Raw genomic sequence first — 22,170 nt, 5'->3', positions numbered from 1 at the left:
GGACTCCTCTTCGGCGGGACTCCTCTTCGGCGGGTCTCCTCTTCGGTGAATCTCCTCTTCGGCGGGACTCCTCTTCGGCGGGACTCCTTTTCGGCGGGACTCCTCTTCGGCGGGTCTCCTCTTCGGCGGGACTCCTCTTCGGATGGGACTCCTCTTCGGCGGGACTCCTCTTCGGCGGGATTCCTCTTCGGTGGGTCTCCTCGTCGGTGGGACTTTCCTTCGGTGGGTCTCCTCTTCGGTCTACTCTTTGGTGGGTCTCCTCTTCGGTGGGACTCCTCTTCGGTGGGTCTCCTCTTCGGTGGGACTCCTCTTCGGTGGGACTCCTCTTCGGTGGGACTCCTCTTCGGTGGGTCTCCTCTTCGGTGGGACTACTCTTCGGTGGGACTACTCTTCGGTCTACTCTTCGGTGGGACTCCTCTTCGGTGGGTCTCCTCTTCGGTGGGACTCCTCTTCGGTGGGTCTCCTCTTCGGTGGGTCTCCTCTTCGGTGGGACTCCTCTTCGGTGGGACTCCTCTTCGGTCTCCTCTTCGGTGGGACTCCTCTTCAGTGGGACTCCTCTTCGGTGGGACTCCTCTTCGGTGGGTCTCCTCTTCGGTGGGACTACTCTTCAGTGGGACTCCTCTTCGGTCTACTCTTCGGTGGGACTCCTCTTCGGTGGGTCTCCTCTTCGGTGGGACTCCTCTTCGGTGGGACCCCTCTTCGGTGGGACTCCTCTTCGGTGGGTCTCCTCTTTGGTGGGTCTCCTCTTCGGTGGGACTCCTCTTCGGTGGGTCTCCTCTTCGGTGGGACTCCTCTTCGGTGGGTCTCCTCTTCGGTGGGACTCCTCTTCGGTGGGTCTCCTCTTCGGTGGGACTCCTCTTCGGTGGGACTCCTCTTCGGCGGGACTCCTCTTCGGCGGGTCTCCTCTTCGGCGGAACTCCTCTTCGGCGGGTCTCCTCTTCGGTGGGTCTCCCCTTCGGTCTCCTTTTCGGTGGGACTCCTCTTCGGTGGGACTCCTCTTCGGTCTCCTCTTCGGTGGGACTCCTCTTCGATGGGACTCCTCTTCGGTGGGTCTCCTCTTCAGTGGGTCTCCTCTTCGGTGGGTCTCCTCTTTGGTCTCCTCTTCGGTGGGACTCCTCTTCGGTGGGTCTCCTCTTCGGTGGGTCTCCTCTTCGGTGGGACTCCTCTTCAGTGGGACTCCTCTTCTGTTGGTCTCCTCTTCGGTGGGTCTACTCTTCGGCGGGTCTCCTCTTCGGCGGGTCTCCTCTTCGGCGGGTCTCCTCTTCGGTGAGTCTCCTCTTCGGTCTACTCTTCGGTGGGTCTCCTCTTCGGTGGGTCTCCTCTTTGGTCTCCTCTTCGGTGGGTCTCCTCTTCGGTGGGTCTCCTCTTCGGTGGGACTCCTCTTCGGTGGGACTCCTCTTCGGTGGGTCTCCTCTTCGGTGGGACTCCTCTTCGGTGGGTCTCCTCTTCGGTGGGTCTCCTCTTCGGTGGGTGTCCTCTTCGGTGGGACTCCTCTTCGGTGGGTCTCCTCTTTGGTGGGTCTCCTCTTTGGTGGGTCCCCTCTTCTCAGGAAACACAACCAGATATTAGGAGCAATCCTCAACTGACAGAGTGCCACTACTGACCACCGCGCTCACTTCATCCCGCTAAGTAAAAGTATTTTTTCCTGTTTTACACAGAATGCAGAGTACTGTGCAGCAACCTATACTCCCGAGGGGCCGCAGGAAACTGGAGTGAATAATGTCCTCCTCTTCCTTTAAATTACGCTTATGCCATGTTCTTACTGGTGAGACGTAATAAATAGCATTAAAGCTGCAGTAATTTTTTTTTTATATACACTGCTCAAAAAAATAAAGGGAACACTTAAACAACAGAATATAACTCCAAGTAAATCAAACTTCTGTGAAATCAAACTGTCCACTTAGGAAACAACACTGATTGACAATCAATTTCACATGCTGATGTTCAAATGGAATAGACAATAGATGGAAATTATTGGCAATTATCAAGACATCCTCAATAAAGGACTGGTTCTGCAGGTGGGGATCACAGACCACATCTCAGTACCAGTGCTTTCTGGCTGATGTTTTGGTCACTTTTGAATGTTGGTTGTGCTTTCACACTCGTGGTAGCATGAGACGGACTCTACAACCCACAGAAGATGCTCAGGTAGTGCAGGTCATCCAAGATGGCACATCTGTGAGAGCTGTGGCAAGGAGGTTTGCTGTGTCTGTCAGCGTAGTGTCCAGAGGCTGGAGACGCTACCAGGAGACAGGCCAGTACACCAGGAGACGTGGAGGGGGCCGTAGGAGGGCAACAACCCAGGAGCAGGACCGCTACCTCCGCTTTTGTGCAAGAAGCAACAGGAGGAGCACTGCCAGAGCCCTGCAAAATGACCTCCAGCAGGCCACAAATGTGTATGTGTCTGCACAAACGGTTAGAGCTGACTCCATGAGGGTAGTATGAGGGCCCGACATCCACAGATGGGGGTTGAGCTCACAGCCCAACACTGTGCAGGATGCTTGGCATTTGCCACAGAACACCAGAATTGGCAAACTCACCACTGGCTCCCTGTGCTCTTCACAGATGAAAGCAGGTTCACACTGAGCACATGTGACAGACGTGACGGAGTCTGGAGACACAGTGGAGAGTGATCTACTGCCTGCAACATCCTTCAGCATGACCGGTTTGGCAGTGGGTCAGTAATGGTGTGGAGTGGCATTTCTTTGGAGGGCTGCACAGCCCTCCATGTGCTCGCCAGAGGTAGCCTGACTGCCATTAGGTACCGAGATGAGATCCTCAGGCCCCTTGTGAGACAATATGCTGGTGCAGTGGGCCCTGGGTTCCTCCTAATGCAGGACAATGCCAGACCTCATGTGGCTGGAGTGTGTCAGCAGTTCCTCCAAGATGAAGGCTTTGAAGCTATGGACTGGCCCGCCTGTTCCCCAGAGCTGAATCCGATTGAGCACATCTGGGACATCATGTCTCGCTCCATCCACCAACATCACATTGCACCACAGACTGTCCAGGAGTTGGCGGATGCTTTAGTCCAGGTCTGGGAGGAGATCCCACAGGAGACCATCCGCAACCTCATCAGGAGCATGCCCAGGCATTGTAGGGAGGTCATACAGGCACGTGGAGGCCACACAATACTGAGCCTAATTTTGACTTGTTCTAAGGACATTACATCAAAGTTGGATCAGCCTGTAGTGTGTTTTTCGCTTAAATTTTGGGGGTGACTCCAAATCCAGGCCTCCATTGGTTAATAAATTTGATTTCCATTGATGATTTTTGTGTGATTTTGTTGTCAGCACATTCAACTTTGTACAGAACAAAGTATTCAATGAGAATATTTCATTCATTCAGATCTAGGATGTGTTATTTGAGTGTTCCCTTTATTTTTTTGAGCAGTGTATTTTAACCCAGCTAAAAAGTGAACTGGCCCCCTCCTGAGGGTAAACTTGAAAAAATGTCTGAAGTCAGATCAAGTCCATTCTCTTCCTTCAGCTTGGCTCCGCCGGGCGCAGTTCTTCTTTAGCAAATGTTCATACAAAATCATCAATGGAAATCAAATTTATTAACCAATGGAGGCCTGGATTTGGAGTCACCCCCAAAATTTAAGCGGAAAAACACACTACAGGCTGATCCAACTTTGATGTAATGTCCTTAAAGCAAGTCAAAATGAGGCTGACACACTCCAGCCACATGAGGTCTGGCATTGTTCTGCATTAGGATGAACCCAGTGCCAACCGCACCAGCATATGGTCTCACAAGGGGTCTGAGGATCTCATCTCTTAACCTAATGGCAGTCAGGCTACCTCTGGCGAGCACATGGAGGGCTGTGCGGCCCTCCAAAGAAATGCCACCCCACACTATTACTGACCCACTGCCAAACCGGTCATGCTGAAGGATGTTGCAGGCAGCAGATCGCTCTCCACGGAGTCTCCAGACTCTGTCACGTCTGTCACATGTGCTCAGTGTGACCCTGCTTTCATCTGTGAAGAGCACAGGGAGCCAGTGGCGACTTTGCCAATCCTGGTGTTCTGTGGCAAATGCCAAGCGTCCTGCACGGTGTTGGGTTGTGAGCACAACCCCCATGTGTGGACGTCGAGCCCTCATACCACCCTCATGGAGTCGGTTTCAAACCGTTTGTGCAGACATATGCTCATTTGTGGCCTGCTGGAGGTCATTTTGCAGGGCTCTGGCAGTGCTCCTCCTGTTCCTCCTTGCACAAAGGCGGGGGTAGCGGTCCTGCTGCTGGGTTGTTGCCCTCCTACGGCCCCCTCCACGTCTCCTGGTGTACTGGCCTGACTCCTGGTAGCGCCTCCAGCCTGTGAACACTACGCTGACAGACACAGCAAACCTCCTTGCCACAGCTCGCATTGATGTGCCATCCTGGATGAGCTGCACTACCTGAGCAACTTCTGTGGGTTGTAGAGTCCGTCTCATGCTACCACAAGTGTGAAAGCACAACCAACATTCAAAAGTGACCAAAACATCAGCCAGAAACCATTGGTACTGAGATGTGGTCTGTGGACCCCACCTGCAGAACCACTCCTTTATTGAGGGTGTCTTGATAATTGCCAATAATTTCCATCTATTGTCTATTCCATTTGCACAACAGCATGTGAAATTGATTGTCAATCAGTGTTGTTTCCTAAGTGGACAGTTTGATTTCAGAGAAGTTTGATTTACTTGGAGTTATATTCTGTTGTTTAAGTGTTCCCTTTATTTTTTTGAGCAGTGTGTATTTTCTTATGTCCATGTATTTATTACTAAAAGTAATTTTTTACATTTAGGTTTCATTTTTCACTGGTTACTACAGACTTATTGCTTCCCTGCACATTCAAGTTTCATGTTTTCTTTGGGCATAGATCAGCTAAAAGGCACTCAGGAAAAAAAAACAGATGAAAGATCTACACACTCTCCCTTAAGACTAAGGAGCTCACTGATAGATTCTCAGTTAGCTAATTTTGCAGCCAGGAATAGACAGTGCAGCACAGATGCTACAGAACGCAACATTTTTAATGAAACTCAATGACAGAAATCAATTTTAGCCCCAAATACTTGCATTAAAGTAAAAAAAACAAATGGCCCCAAAGCAGGACAACCGCTTTAACTCCTTACCAACATCTGCCATACATGTCTGGTATAAGTCAGTAGCGGGTGTATGGAGCAGAGTCAGCTCGCCCCGTACATGGCAGATAATGGCTGTGACAAACAACCAGGACCTGCCTCTAAGAGCTGCGAGTGGAGCGAAGATCTGCCCACCACTGTTAACCTGTTCAGTGCTGCTGTCAATCTCTAACAGCAGCATTAACAGCGCGCCGGCATTGGGACGCATCGTTCCATGCGCCCACCGGTGCTCCTGTGACGCGATCACAGGGCGCAGATGGACTGCTATGACATCCGGGGGTCTGCTGAAGCCTCCGTGTCTGTCATCATAAAGCTTCATTTGGGCTGTAAAGAAGACCGTGATTTTGCTATATGGAGCATTACTGTGGTATCGCTGTATATAGCACAAGCAATCAGATAATGTATACAAATGCAGTGAAAATTAAAAAAAAAAAAGTGTAAAATATTAAAACCCCACACGTTCAACTCACCTCCCACTAAAAATAAAGATAATAAAAATATACACATTTGTGGTATGGTCTCTTTCAGAGAAATACAATCTATCCAAATATAAAAAACAAACGATCAGTGAACACAGAAAAAAATTCAAAAAGCCAAAATTGCATTTTTTTTGTTCGCCACAATACTACAGAAAACCCTGTAAGAAGCGATGACCATGTCATATGTGTCCCAAAATGTTATCAATAAAGTCCTCTTGCCCTTCAAAAAATAAGCCCCCACACAGCTCCATCAACCCGAAAAACGAAAATGTTACGGGTCTCAGAAAAAATGGTGACACCATAAAAAAAAGTTTTTTTCTTTTGCCAAAACTCTTGGAGAAGTTTGGTGTTGCTGTAATCACACTGAGGAGTAGGATCCTATTACCAGGTCATTTTCACCACACTATGTGCGCCGTTAAAACCCTTCCCAGAAAAACAGTGTCAGGCTTTTTTTTTCCTCGCACTTTTACTGCACTTGGAATGTTTTTCCCGTTTTCTAGTACTATGTGGTAAATGAATGGTGGGATTTATAAGTACCGCTCGTCCTACAAAATAACAAGACCTCACACTATGTGGACAGACATGAAAAAGTTATAGCCCTTGGAAAAAGCGAAGGAAAAAACAGAAAAAAACATCAATTGGTTCTGTTGGGAAGGGGTAAAGCTGAAGAAACGCATGTAACAGCAGAATATGGAGGAAGGTGAGATATCACCGGCTGGTGGATACTACCTGCTCCATCGCTGGCAGAGTAACCCATCCCCATGGTGGCCGCTGATATCTTCTCTTGCAGAAACGGATCCAAAATCTATAAAACATCAGGAACAGTCAGCAGAGGGTTTGGTGATTGGCTCATATTGGCGATATACCCAGGGGCATTACTGGGCACAGGGAAGATTGGGAATGAATAGGATTGGCTGTTAGATATGTGATCTCTTCAATTAAAGGGGATGTCTAGTTGGAACAAGTTCTCACTGATCTCTGGATAGGTGATGACTCTTAGATCGGTGGGTTTGGCCGCTATGACCCAATCAGCAGAACAGCACTTATAGATAGAAGTGAGCGAAGTGCAAATGTTCAGCCGCCGGTCCGTTCATTCTCTATGGGGGGCGCTGTACTCAGCTTTCTCCTGCATAGAGAATGAATGGAGCGGTGGCCGGGGAGGTACTAGCAGGGATTAGTTGGGTTCCCAGCAGATCTAGAAGTTGTCACTTATCATGTGTTGGGGAATAATAACTTATTGTCTGGTAAATGTGCTGATTCCTGTCAGTTGTGGTCGCTGAGTGCGTGTGATGGGATGCGGCTCCGTCCGTTATATTATATCACGTCTTATACCTATAATCTCGCTGATTGCAGGTGTCTGTCTTCACACTCAGATGAGATGGAACAAACTGACCATATAGAACTTTTTTTTTTCTTCAAATTCAAACCGAGCAATCCTATTGGCTGAGTATGAATGCAGTTACCATGGTGACAGAAGTAGCTGCAGATTTAAAGGGACAAGATACTAATATTGTACTAAAGTGTATTTTATTATATACTTCACATAACTGACTGGGTACACCTTGGTGCTGGTGGGATGGCTTTTTTTTTTTTAATCAAAAACCATGTTTACTAAGTACCCTATATTATATATATTTCCTATTGCTTTTACTTACTTATAGCAGGGTATATGTTCATATTGTTTCTATCCTAAGTGTGTCTATTTTCTAATAGAGACATGACCAGTCCTCTTTAGAATTTTATAGTGACCCCATTGAGGTCATGGACTGATATTGGGGATTGCAGTTGGGGCAAGGTGTTGGTGCTAAGTAAGTGACATCAAATGAAGGCTATGGTGCATACATAGTAAATCAGTCTTGTTATTCCACAGAAATCCTGTTCTATAACACAAAATATCTTCATATGGTGAGGAGTTGTGTTGTGTTTTTCTCCATTTACATTCTAGCGTGGTGATCACATAAAATGTAAAATTCCTATTCAATAATTACTGAATGACAGTAGCCTGTATCCCTGGAGGACAAGTCATTTACCGGTTCACCGGGTTTGATGTTCTAATGCATTTAGATGTTTCAGTATTTGTATATATGTATATATATATTTTTTCCCCCTTAAGGGTATTCAAGCGCAGATGGTGGCAAACTTCTTCCTCGCCTTTGAAGCACAGCTTTCAATTATTCCTGTCGTAAACAAGGTAAAAAGCTTCGAGCCGAGCGCGATCAGACTCCTTCAGTCCCGCAGCAGGTAAATCTGTGACCATCGCCGGCACTCCTGCTGTTCCTAGTACCGAACCCTCTGAGCGGCTGTGCAGTAATGAAGGCTGGATTCACCCCAAACTTGCTCGTCTTTTTTTTCGATTTCCAGTTCGGGTAATTAGTGATACACATGTGTATATCCAGTGGTCAACTCAAAACCTATGTATGGAAAATCAATTGTTTGCTGTATGCATCTCATTTGTAGGATGCACACTATTCATTTCAATATGGAGCGGAGTAGGAGGAGACTTTCATTACTGTTCCCTTTACTTCCTCCCTGCTGATAGGAAATGCCATGCTGTTTGCTTGTGTCCTGTGATTACAGCAGCCTGCAACAGTTTTCAGTGTGCACTCCCCGGCTCAGGCATCAAGCAGTAAATGATAACATTAAAACGCTGCTACCCCTTTGTTAGTCACTTTTTTATCTTCTTCCCCTTCTACGAATGCTATAGTCCGTTATTCTAGAACTGCTCTGAAAATGGTTCTCTCTGGAGTGTTGGGATTTGGGTTTAGGGTGGGTTATGGGAATTGAAGTTCAGATACTTTGTTCATATTTTTACTATGGAATTACTATGTCATGTATGTTATTTGAAAGATGGAATATTTGTAGTTGGAGTTTTTCAATAAAAATGATTTGATTAAAAAAAATATGAAATTAAAATTCCTCTGTTCTTGAGAAAGCATAGGATTTTACTAAGAGGTAAATTGCACGTTCCTTGTTTTCCGGGCACTTTACATTTTTGCTAGTTTTGTGCGATTACACAATCCCTTTTATAGGCCAGTGCCAGTTGTACATCTCTCCCTAAACTCTTGTTCACACTATATTTTATGCCAGTTTTCTTATATGGTTTCTAGATGTTGTCCAGCTTTGATAAATAATTAGTATTTATACTTTTGCTTTTAGATAGACTTGAAGAATGCAGATCCGGAAAGGGTGGAGAAACAAATTGAGAAGATGTTTGACGTTCCCGCTAGTGACTGTATCCGGGTACGATGCGCTCCAGATCAAAATCATTCCTGTAGGCAAATTTAACTCCGCTGTCTGTACCTTGTCTTTTTATTTTTTCTACAAAATGTGGCTGGAAAAGGGGCAATGTAGCGAGGAATTTACATCAATTTTTGGTGTTAAAAAAAAACAAAAAACTTTTGTGACGCATCATTTTTGCGCAAAAATGTGCAGCTTCCTATTTTACAGCACTCTTGCAACTTTTAGAAATTGGGCTTGGTAAGCCACACAGGTCTAAGAACGACGGGTGACGTTAAAAGTGGATAAAGATACACGGTGGCTCAGTGGTTAGCATTGTTCTTTTGCAGCACTGGGATCCTGGGTTCAAATCCCACCAAGGACGACATCTGCAAGAAGTTTGTATGTTCTCCTTGTGTTTGCGTGGGTTTCCTCCGGGTTCTCCGGTTTTCTCCCACACTCCAAAGACATACTGATAGGGAATGTAGATTGTGAGCCCCGATGGGGGCAGTGATGATAATGTCTGTAAAGTGCTGTGAAATTAATGACGCCATATAAGTGAGTAAAATAAATGAAGATAGATGGAAGTGCTACATAAACATGTATCAGACATCGTGCAACACTTTGATACATTTGGCACAAATAATGGTAACACAACCACAAGCAAAACTGACCTGAGAAAGTCCCTTTATGATACATTTTTCAGTAAGAATTTGAAAGATTTAAAGCGTTAGAAATGAAGAAGATTATCCAATATCACCGAAAAAGGAAAAGTCTCCAGATGTCTTTATGCCGGATGCCGGTCTGTGTCCATACCTAAAGAAGAGCTGCCAAAAGAATGGGAAAGGAATCCTTTAGTAAACATAAATATCCATTGGGGTTTTAGGTGTTAAAAAAATGATCATATGAAAGATTTTGTGATCTGTGGTTACATGATTATAATAACAACATTAAAGCCCCATTCAGATGTACAGGTTTTATCCATGAGAAACTGAGCAGAACGATATATAGATTTGTGGGAGAAGATTCCGTATAAATTGTAATTTATTCATTAGATTTGAGAGTCTTCAGTGGTTGATACCTTTAATGGCTAACTGAAAAGATGGTAACAAATTGCAAGCTTTCCAGACTACTCAGGCTTCTTCATCAGGCAGACCTGAGACCTGAGTAGTCTGGAAAGCCTGCAATTTGTTACCTTTTAATGGCTAACGGAAAAGATGGTATCAACCACTGAGGACTCTCAAATCTAAATACTCTTCTATCTACTGGCTAATACGGTACAAAGATAGATGTTTTTCCTGTATCAATTTATTCAGTGGAATCCTGCTGTTTGTACAGATGAGTCCAGTGGGCGGTCCTACTAGTGATTGACAGCTATCTTTGCCTGCATGGTCATACAGGGAACTGTCAATCACTTAGTAAGACCGCCCACTGGACTAGTGTACATACGGCAGGACTTTTCACTGCATAAAATGCCAGTTTTGCTGACTCTCTTCCCACAGATATGTCTATCAGTCTGATCAACTTCTCTGCTCTACAACACCCCCCTACAGATCTTATACCATTTCAGCATGACAGGTTCCTTTAATCACCTGCAGATGACATAAGTAGCCATGTTCTGTGTGGCTTACGGAGGGGCTTGATTGCTTGTCAGCTTCAAACAGGTTTCATTTCTTGTGATTCATTGGAGCCGAGTTCTAAACTGTATTAAGAAATTCATTTCTCTGTTTATTTCTATTAGATGTCGGGGAAGCTTGGAACAAATGTGGAAAGTGTTCTTCAAGAAGTTGTCAGGAGGCTTCCACCGTGAGTACGGACTAATGCGGCTCTATCCATCTTCTCTTTATTATAGGGAACCTGTCACCTTGGAAAATGCTATGTACCTGCAGGTATAGGGTTAATCTGCAGATAAATAATGTTACAATGCTGCCCGGCCGCCTTATTGATAGTGTAGGTACCGGGAGAAAATTAACTTCTTTCCTCCCTGCAGCCGCCGGCCTTCACTCATCGTTGTGCACGGAGCGGCTACAGTCTTGGATCACAGCACCGCTCGCTATATCAGGGGCGACGGCTGTAAACCCGGCCCGGATTTTGATTGACAGCTTGCTCTGCACAGATGCGCTGCAGAACCACTTAGAATCTGAGTGAAGGAGTAGTATGTTCACACATAGAGAATATGGCTCATCCACGTGCAGATCTGCTCCACGTCCGATTACATATTTGTGGGAGAAACCCTAGTGGCAGCCTCATATTTCTGACATGGATCCTCTAGCACTATTTGTGCACCTGCGGCTTCCAGCATAACTTGATGAGAGACCGTCAGTCTGCTGGGACCTGTAGTTTCACTACAGCAGGAGTGTCACAAGCTGCGGACCTCTGCTCACTCCAGCACTGGTCGGCATTTTCAGCACGTGAACGTACGCTATGCTTTCTGGAGACACAAGGGTGTAGATAATTTTATCAAACCCTTGACTGTATGTTTGCTGAACCCTAAGTGGATTATATTGTTCCTACAGTTTCAGTTTTGGACCATTTAAGGGGAATTTAAAGGGTTCTGGCCACTGATTTTCCTTAAAGGGGATCAGTATCCCTGTATGTCTTTGTATATACTTGATAAAGACCTATAACAGGTCGAAACGTTATGTGATGGCGGAATAAACTTTGTCTTTTGGAATTCATCACTCTGGACTGAACGCTGTTTACTTACCTTTATCCCCCTTAACAGGATGTCTTATTTTTGTGTTTTAGTCCCAAGATTGAAAAGGGCAGCCCTCTTAAAGCCCTGCTGTTTGACTCAACGTTTGATCACTACAGAGGCGTCGTAGCAGCATCGCCCTGTGTGGAGGTGACGTGTGTAAAGGCAATAAAATCGTGTCTGCCCACTCTGGCAAGTGCTATGAAGTCAATGAGGTTGGCATACTGACCCCAGAGGAAGCGCCAGCCGAAAAACTAAGTTTTTTTTTAATAATTTTATTAGCCTTTCCCTCTGTCTTCACCAATCAGCCCTCTGTATTGATGATCAGATCAAAGATGTAGACAGGGATTGTCTCACGCTGCATCTCCTTCCTGATTGTATCACTGAGAAGACAGAAGCTGCCCCATCCCATTCTCCAAGAAATGCAGAACCCAATGCATCTGCTGTCCGTGATCCGCTTATTGTCAGAGGACATCATTAGGGACTGCATTTTCTCATTGCTTAAGAAATTGTTGGGGGATCCTGCTAATTGCTGAATAATAAAACTGCAGCACCGCTCCATTTAAAGCAGTGTTTCCCAAACTCCAGTCCTCATGGCCCCCAACAGGTCAGGTTTTCAGGATTTCCTCAGTATTACACATGTGATGAAAGTATCATCAAGGAATCAGGAATTCTCTCACCTGTGCAATACTATGGAAATCCTGAAGACATGACCTGTGGGGGGCCGTGAGGACTGGAGTTTGGGAAACACTGATTTTAAAGGGACTGTCAGCACAGAATGACTGTTGAAACCAAGTACAATAGCTCCGTGGATCACGGCGTGGGCCAATCCTTTATATACACCTTCCCACCTGCTTGTTTTACCTGTCTCCTTCCTTCTCTGGTTCTATGAAGCCAGAGCTGTCAATCAAAGAAGAGGAGGGTGTGGATAGAGGGCAAACAAGCAGGTGGGAAGGTGTATATAAATGATTGGCCCCGTCATGAAGCACCGAGAGTTGGGGCTTAGTTTGAACAGTCATTCTGTGCTGACAGTCCCTTTAGGTGGACGAGATCCAGATGCAGCTCATTTCACCGCGTAAGGCTGTGTGCCCACTATGCGTTTTTTAAGCATTTCCGCAGCGGCAATTGCGCCGCAGGAACGCTTAAATGCTTGGTAGAAGGTTTGCAGTGTTCCCAAATGATAATCCGCATGTGCTATGCACATGCTGCGGAAATTTCCGCTGCGGATTATTATTGCGGAAAAATCCGCAGCACTACCAATTATTTTGCGTAAGCGCTGCGTTTTTGCCGCCATTGACTTGCATTGAATCGCTTAATATACGCATGACTACATGTACACATGCGGATATTAAGCGATTCAATGTGCGGATGGTACCCGGGTCTGGAGAAGAGGAGACTCTCCTCCAGACCCGGGTACCATAGTTCCTGTTAAAAAACAAAGAATTTAAAATAAAAAATAAACCTTATACTCATCTTCTGATGGCCTCCGGTCTCCTTAGTGATGCGTTCTGGCTCCCCGGCGGCTCGCGATGGTCTAAAAGGACCTTTCATGACGTCATTTAGTCATGTGACAGGTCGCTTCGGATAAGGAGACCGGGGGGCATTGGAAGGTGAGTATAATGTTTTTTTTTTATTTTTTACCATTTTTATTCTTTTTTTTAACTAACTTGGTCACACTATATAAAATCCATGCCGGTTGCATGGATTTATATTGTGTGACCAAGTTGTCAAGCACTTTTCAAGTGATGCTAAAATCGCTTGGAAAGCGTTTGACAACCCGCATGCGAAATCGTATGTGCAAAACGCGTGACAAACGCTTGTCCCTGGCTGAAAAAAACGCATGTAAAATCCGCATGCCAGGGAGATACAGAAACGTTCAGGAAAAAACCGGAGCATTTCTGCATCGTGGGCACATAGCCTTAGAGTGCCGCTGTGCAGGCAAAGACTGCATCCCCCTCTTTCTGAGAATCAGTGGGCTTGAAGGGGTACGGCTCCCCATCAGTTATAAAGCCATGTCATGTCATCAATCATATGAGTGTTATGTGGCAATGGCATTGTCTTGACAGCCAAGGATCCTACTGAAGGCCTCCATGTCTTCCATGATTGTACAACTATGAAGCCCGTCCCATAACTGGGATTAATATCAGATTGGTCATTTTACTCTACACTGTAGCGGTAAAGCCATTGGATGTTTTCGGTGACCTGAGCCTGCAAAGTTAAATTCTCCCGTTACATCATTTTTGGCTTCACCACATCTGTTCGTGTTAAAACTAAAAAAAATACCTTATAGAAATCCTATCGAGTGGATGATGGAATGAAAAAGAAAAAAAAGATGAAGCGGCAGAATCTCTGGAGTTTATTTTGTTCACTTTGCCTCACCAAGAAAAGTAATAAAAAGAGATCAGAAAACATTTATAAAAACTACAGCTCTAACTGCAAAAAAAGCCCAGATACAACGAATCTACTGGAAAAAAAGCCCAGATACAACGAATCTACTGGAAAAAAAGCCCAGATACAACGAATCTACTGGGAAAAAAGCCCAGATACAACGAATCTACTGGAAAAAAAGCCCAGATACAACGAATCTACTGGGAAAAAAGCCCAGATACAACGAATCTACTGGGAAAAAAGCCCAGATACAACGAATCTACTGGAAAAAAGCCCAGATACAACGAATCTACTGGAAAAAAGCCCAGATACAACGAATCTACTGGGAAAAAGCCCAGATACAACGAATCTACTGGGAAAAAAGCCCAGATACAACGAATCTACTGGAAAAAAAGCCCAGATACAACGAATCTACTGGAAAAAAAGCCCAGATACAACGAATCTACTGGGAAAAAAAGCCCAGATACAACGAATCTACTGGGAAAAAAAGCCCAGATACAACGAATCTACTGGGAAAAAAGCCCAGATACAACGAATCTACTGGAAAAAAAGCCCAGATACAACGAATCTACTGGGAAAAAAAGCCCAGATACAACGAATCTACTGGAAAAAAAGCCCAGATACAACGAATCTACTGGAAAAAAAGCCCAGATACAACGAATCTACTGGGAAAAAAAGCCCAGATACAACGAATCTACTGGGAAAAAAAGCCCAGATACAACGAATCTACTGGAAAAAAAGCCCAGATACAACGAATCTACTGGGAAAAAAAGCCCAGATACAACGAATCTACTGGGAAAAAAAGCCCAGATACAACGAATCTACTGGGAAAAAAGCCCAGATACAACGAATCTACTGGAAAAAAAGCCCAGATACAACGAATCTACTGGAAAAAAAGCCCAGATACAACGAATCTACTGGAAAAAAAGCCCAGATACAACGAATCTACTGGAAAAAAAGCCCAGATACAACGAATCTACTGAAAAAAAGCCCAGATACAACGAATCTACTGGGAAAAAAGCCCAGATACAACGAATCTACTGGGAAAAAAGCCCAGATACAACGAATCTACTGGGAAAAAAAGCCCAGATACAACGAATCTACTGGAAAAAAAGCCCAGATACAACGAATCTACTGGAAAAAAAGCCCAGATACAACGAATCTACTGGAAAAAAAGCCCAGATACAACGAATCTACTGGGAAAAAAGCCCAGATACAACGAATCTACTGCAAAAAAAAGCCCAGATACAACGAATCTACTGGAAAAAAAGCCCAGATACAACGAATCTACTGAAAAAAAGCCCAGATACAACGAATCTACTGGAAAAAAAGCCCAGATACAACGAATCTACTGAAAAAAAGCCCAGATACAACGAATCTACTGGAAAAAAAGCCCAGATACAACGAATCTACTGGGAAAAAAGCCCAGATACAACGAATCTACTGAAAAAAAGCCCAGATACAACGAATCTACTGGAAAAAAAGCCCAGATACAACGAATCTACTGGGAAAAAAGCCCAGATACAACGAATCTACTGGGAAAAAAGCCCAGATACAACGAATCTACTGGGAAAAAAAGCCCAGATACAACGAATCTACTGGGAAAAAAGCCCAGATACAACGAATCTACTGGGAAAAAAGCCCAGATACAACGAATCTACTGGGAAAAAAAGCCCAGATACAACGAATCTACTGGGAAAAAAGCCCAGATACAACGAATCTACTGGGAAAAAAAGCCCAGATACAACGAATCTACTGGGAAAAAAGCCCAGATACAACGAATCTACTGGAAAAAAAGCCCAGATACAACGAATCTACTGGAAAAAAAGCCCAGATACAACGAATCTACTGGAAAAAAAGCCCAGATACAACGAATCTACTGGAAAAAAAGCCCAGATACAACGAATCTACTGAAAAAAAGCCCAGATACAACGAATCTACTGGGAAAAAAGCCCAGATACAACGAATCTACTGGGAAAAAAGCCCAGATACAACGAATCTACTGGGAAAAAAAGCCCAGATACAACGAATCTACGGGAAAAAAAGCCCAGATACAACGAATCTACTGGAAAAAAAGCCCAGATACAACGAATCTACTGGAAAAAAAGCCCAGATACAACGAATCTACTGGGAAAAAAGCCCAGATACAACGAATCTACTGCAAAAAAAAGCCCAGATACAACGAATCTACTGGAAAAAAAGCCCAGATACAACGAATCTACTGAAAAAAAGCCCAGATACAACGAATCTACTGAAAAAAAGCCCAGATACAACGAATCTACTGGAAAAAAAGCCCAGATACAACGAATCTACTGGGAAAAAAGCCCAGATACAACGAATCTACTGGGAAAAAAGCCCAGATACAACGAATCTACTGGGAAAAAAAGCCCAGATACAATGAATCTACTGGGAAAAAAAGCCCAGATACAACGAATCTACTGGGAAAAAAAGCCCAGATACAACGAATCTACTGGGAAAAAAAGCCCAGATACAACGAATCTACTGGGAAAAAAGCCCAGATACAACGAATCTACTGGGAAAAAAGCCCAGATACAACGAATCTACTGGGAAAAAAAGCCCAGATACAACGAATCTACTGGGAAAAAAGCCCAGATACAACGAATCTACTGGGAAAAAAGCCCAGATACAACGAATCTACTGGGAAAAAAAGCCCAGATACAACGAATCTACTGGGAAAAAAGCCCAGATACAACGAATCTACTGCAAAAAAAAGCCCAGATACAACGAATCTACTGGAAAAAAGCCCAGATACAACGAATCTACTGGAAAAAAGCCCAGATACAACGAATCTACTGGGAAAAAAAGCCCAGATACAACGAATCTACTGGGAAAAAAAGCCCAGATACAACGAATCTACTGGGAAAAAAAGCCCAGATACAACGAATCTACTGGAAAAAAAGCCCAGATACAACGAATCTACTGGGAAAAAAAGCCCAGATACAACGAATCTACTGGGAAAAAAGCCCAGATACAACGAATCTACTGGGAAAAAAAGCCCAGATACAACGAATCTACTGGGAAAAAAGCCCAGATACAATGAATCTACTGGAAAAAAGCCCAGATACAACGAATCTACTGGAAAAAAGCCCAGATACAACGAATCTACTGGGAAAAAAGCCCAGATACAACGAATCTACTGGGAAAAAAGCCCAGATACAACGAATCTACTGGGAAAAAAGCCCAGATACAACGAATCTACTGGGAAAAAAGCCCAGATACAACGAATCTACTGGGAAAAAGCCCAGATACAACGAATCTACTGGAAAAAAGCCCAGATACAACGAATCTACTGGGAAAAAAGCCCAGATACAATGAATCTACTGGGAAAAAAGCCCAGATACAACGAATCTACTGCAAAAAAAAGCCCAGATACAACGAATCTACTGGAAAAAAAGTTTTATAGCTTTTAGAAGGCAAGGATAAAAACAAATTGTAAAAGTGAAGATTATCCCAGATGCACTTTGTCACCCAAGGATCTGCATAAACTGCAGCCGGCCCATCTCAGCACCACTTCTTATGTTTGTGCTTTTTCCTTATTGCTTTCTGTGTCTTTTTAAAAGGGTTTTTCCATCATTTTTTAAAGTAATTTTTTCCGATATCCAAAGCATTTAAAATTGTGTACGACCCTGTGCAGGATATAATAGAGCGACATTTTAGCACACTAGGAATATTCTTATAGTGCCACTAGATGGCGCTCTTATCCTGCATGCAGTAGTGATGCTCCTGTCGGTGCTGCTTTCTATGAATATACATGGATGTTTGATGCCCAGGAGAGTGCAGAGCTGAAAGGGGATTCTGTTATTAAAGCAAATAAAATGCCAATATTGTGTTATGGAAAGTTCTGCAAATTAAAATACAATTTTGTGTTTTTATTGCCATTCAATACAAATCTGTTGTGGCCGTATGATGGTTCTCAGCTTGTTACAGTGCGATTAGCAGAGCTCTCTGATGTGGTATTTAGGCTCTGGGAAGTTATAACATATATGTTGATAGATCCAAAATAGTTTTACATCCAAAATTCAGTGCTGACTAATCTCACAGCATTTCTGACTTAAATGAATGTAACTAGATGAAATACTATTTTTGCTGCATGCAGCCACCACCAGGGGGAGCTGTTGACATGTGATTATGTACAGCTAGTATTGGACCCAACCGCAGCAGTAGAAGTCTGTCTCCAGTGAGCGCCCTCTAGTGCCAGCTGTATATAGCTGTAGTGAACTCATGCAGTGATGGGTCTCAGAGCCGTTGCTACCTTCTTTTATGGCTGATTTGTACCCGATATTCAATGTAGAATTTGATGAATCTGCACTAATTGTGAATATATATTACTCTCATTGCTTCTAAGATATGCTGGGCAAGTAGGTTATCTAATCGCTGGGATGAAGGACGCACAGGAAGCACAAATAGGAGACACTCTGCATTTACTGAAGCAGCCAGTGGCTCTGCCCGGCTTTAAGCCTGCGAAACCCATGGTGTTTGCAGGTGAGTTGAACCCTAATACAAATTAAATGGTCCCTGTACTTGATCTCATTCGATAGATAATGTGCAAAATCCCTTTATAAAGTTCAATTAAGTTGGAGTTACTTTTCAGGGGTTAGATAATCTAAAAGTGTCGGCCGGTAGGGTCTCCCTTCTGTCTAAGTGTAATTTGTCTCTAGCAGCAGAAACCCCCCTATATGGATTACCGGAAGTGGGGCTTGGCCTTCGTCTCTTTGCTCCTGCCTGTCAAACTGTATATGCAGGCATAACTGAGATGCAGCCTCTCAGTTAATTGTAGGCATCTCATTAAGCAATGTCGGAAGCAATACGTGCTGAGTAATGAGAGAAAGGATGTCCCGGGACCTATAGTGCTGACAGAATGCTGATAACGAGGAATCGTCCACTCCAAAAGAGTGCATGGCAAGTTACAGAGCATGTGTATTGGTACTGTTCCAGGACATACTGTTTTATCTACAGTCCATTTAGAATCAAAACTCTGTTCTACATAATATTGTACATGGAACAGAGTATTATGCCAATGTAACTGCAACACGCATCGAAGTCAAAATCTCGGCAGAATTACACCTATAGCCCCCTCAGACTATGCAAAACACCAATTGAGCTTTAACAACTTCAGCTCAAGTGCTCAAAAACTGTGTAACGGGGTCGGAAAGCTATTGTACAGTATACAGTATATATTTTATTAGCGTAATATTAAAACCTGTATTACAAGAGCACTTAGTTCAAGATTCAGCCTCCAGATGGCGTGACATCAGAGATTAGACACATCTGCAAGAGCGTCCTCAACAATGAATGTATAGTCAATCACAGGGACTAGACGTGTAATGTATTAGTACAACAGTATAACGAGTGTTGTGTAGAGATGAGCGAACCCGAACTGTAAAGTTTGGGGTTCATACCGGACACCTAGTGTCCAATGCTGAACTCCGAACACTGACAAGTCCGTTTTAAGAGTGAGAGACCTCCTAGCCCTTACTACGACCATTTTACAGCATCAAAGTTTGTGTCTGCATTGACTTCTATGGGGTTTGGGTTCAAGTTCTGGTACCCGAACCGAACTTTGGACTAAAGTTTGGTCAAAACCGAACATCCACGGGGTTCGCTCATCTCTAGTGTAGTGTAAATTCTACATATTTTGCGCCTGAGTACCAGTAATGAGGAGATCCTTACCCATTATGTGCCTGCCACTCTCCTAAACACGCGTTTCACTTTTTTAGCTTCTTCAGAGGGACACAGAGTATACCAAACACTGCCCCCCGGGCACCAGATGTAACCCACTGTATCAATTCCTTTAAGGCTAAAGTTACAGCTATAGAATAGATTGACCTTGGCAATTCAAGTGCTTTCTTGTGGGAAGTATGTGCACCTCCCGATCATTTCAGTGGAGAGCGACCATTCCCAGCCACCTCTATTGAGAATCCATGACCGGCACAGGCGCTGTACCCTCGCCTGTCACACTTTAGTAATCCTACTAATTCCTTGTAACAGCCAGGAACGCCTCCATGATTGGATTAGGAACGGTGATCACAGAGTAGATAAATGCCAGAGAACCTTTATTCTGCAGCCGCATCTTTCATCCCATTAGACTCGGCCTATTTTACAGAAGCCGAGATAATTGAGGAGAGATGTAAGGAAGGAACCTCACGATCCTCCAGGACTAGTCAGCTCAGAGCCGTGACGTGTGGACAAGGTTTTTCTACATTGTGGGGAATTTAGGGAGCACTGCAGCAAGGGGGTTGGTAATGACACGCCACCGTGACACATAATGCATGGACTGTCTCCTCTCATTTGTTCTTTGAAGCTTGTTTTCTTGTGAGTGATGCTCGGCGCATGAGAAAAGCCCAAACAATTAACATCAAATAGGTTTTCTGCGATTTGTAAAATCCTGTGCCCCGCTGATCCCCCGCTGCGGCTCCCCATAGGTGGATTATAATGAGGGCAATGCGGGCTACCGCCCGGGGCCTCCGGTCTCTATGGCCAGATTGCCCTCATTATATGTGCAGCCCCGCGGCACATACCGGCAGACAGTGGCAGGGGGGGGGCCCCGGACCACTCCCCCAGCAGCGGTGCACAGCCGCTGCTTCTTCGGCCGGGCCAGCACTGCAGCAGTTAACTTCCCTCTGCTGGCCCGGCCGCGTCACTGCTAGGAGACACGGCCCTGTGCGCGGCCGTGTCTCCTAGCTGTGACGTCACGCAGTGCGCGCCCAGCCTGCACTGCTACTTACCACCGGAGAGGAGCAGGAGCCAGGAGGACTGGAGCCAAGCCGGGGGATGGTGAGTGTGTGTGTGTGAGTCTGTCTGTGTGTATGTGTATGTATGTGTGTGCAGGCAGATATCATTGTGTGATGTCGGTTTATATGTATTTTTGTGTTTCAAATGTGTTTATGCGTGTATGTATATGTCTGTATATGTTTGTGTGTGTGCGTGACTGCGTGCGGCCTCCTGCTGAGTATAGATGGCGCCGTGTGGCCTCCTGCTGTCTCTGGGGGGGGGCGCCGTGCTGCCTCATGCTGTGTATAGATGGCTCCGTGCGGCCTCCCGCTGTGTATAGATGGCACCGTGTGGCCTCATGCTGTCTCTGGGAGGGGGCGCCGTGCGGCCTCCCGCTGTGTATAGATGGCTCCGTGTGGCCTCCTGCTGTGTATAGGTGGCGCCGTGCGGCCTCCCGCTGTGTATAGATGGCACCGTGCGGCCTCCCGCTGTGTAAAGATGGCACCGTGCGGCTTCCCGCTGTGTATAGATGGCACCGTGCGGCCTCCCGCTGTGTATAGATGGCTACGTGCGGCTTCCCGCTGTGTATAGATGGCTATGTGCGGCCTCCTGCCATGTATAGATGGCTCTGTTCTGCCTCACGCTGTGTATAGATGGCTCCGTGCTGCCTCACGCTGTATATAGATGGCTCCGTGCGGCCTCCCGCTGTGTATAGATGGCACCGTGTGGCCTCCCGCTGTGTATAGATGGCACCGTGTGGCTCCCTGCTGTGTATAGATGGCACCGTGCGGCCTCCTGCTGTGTATAGATGGCACCGTGCGGCCTCCTGCTGTGTATAGATGGCACCGTGCGGCCTCCTGCTGTGTATAGATGGCACCGTGCGGCCTCCTGCTGTGTATAGATGGCACCGTGCGGCCTCCTGCTGTGTATAGATGGCACCGTGCGGCTCCCTGCTGTGTATAGATAGCTACGTGCGGCCTCCCGCTGTGTATAGATGGCTACGTGCGGCCTCCCGCTGTGTATAGATGGCTACGTGCGGCCTCCTACTGTGTATAGATGGCACTGTGCGGCTCCCTGCTGTGTATAGATAGCTACGTGCGGCCTCCCGCTGTGTATAGATAGCTACGTGCGGCCTCCCGCTGTGTATAGATGGCTCCGTGCGGCCTCCCGCTGTGTATAGATGGCACCGTGTGGCCTCCTGCTGTCTCTGGGAGGGGGCGCCGTGCGGCCTCCCGCTGTGTATAGATGGCTCCGTGCGGCCTCCTGCTGTGTATAGGTGGCGCCGTGCGGCCTCCCGCTGTGTATAGATGGCACCGTGCGGCCTCCCGCTGTGTATAGATGGCACCGTGCGGCTTCCCGCTGTGTATAGATGGCACCGTGCGACCTCCCGCTGTGTATAGATGGCTACGTGCGGCTTCCCGCTGTGTATAGATGGCTACGTGCGGCCTCCTGCCATGTATAGATGGCTCTGTTCTGCCTCACGCTGTGTATAGATGGCTCCGTGCTGCCTCACGCTGTGTATAGATGGCTCCGTGCGGCCTCCCG

At 45.6% G+C, this 22,170-nt stretch overlaps 1 long non-coding RNA gene across 1 annotated transcript in view; it reads left to right on the top strand.

Moving 5' to 3' along the window:
- LOC141213585 (uncharacterized) overlaps window positions 1–7,777 on the top strand; it is a 41,265-nt gene extending 33,488 nt beyond the window's left edge. Inside the window, exon 3 of the long non-coding RNA XR_012283059.1 lies at window positions 7,708–7,777. This is a non-coding gene — a long non-coding RNA (uncharacterized lncRNA). The remainder of the gene's footprint in view (window positions 1–7,707) is intronic.
- Window positions 7,778–22,170: the final 14,393 nt, after the last annotated feature.

This window comes from Phyllobates terribilis, unplaced genomic scaffold (assembly GCF_046119375.1).
Source record: "Phyllobates terribilis strain yellow unplaced genomic scaffold, ASM4611937v1 Scaffold_197__1_contigs__length_3575590, whole genome shotgun sequence".
NCBI classification, from domain to species: domain Eukaryota; kingdom Metazoa; phylum Chordata; class Amphibia; order Anura; family Dendrobatidae; genus Phyllobates; species Phyllobates terribilis.
This window is presented reverse-complemented; position numbering and strand designations above follow the sequence as displayed.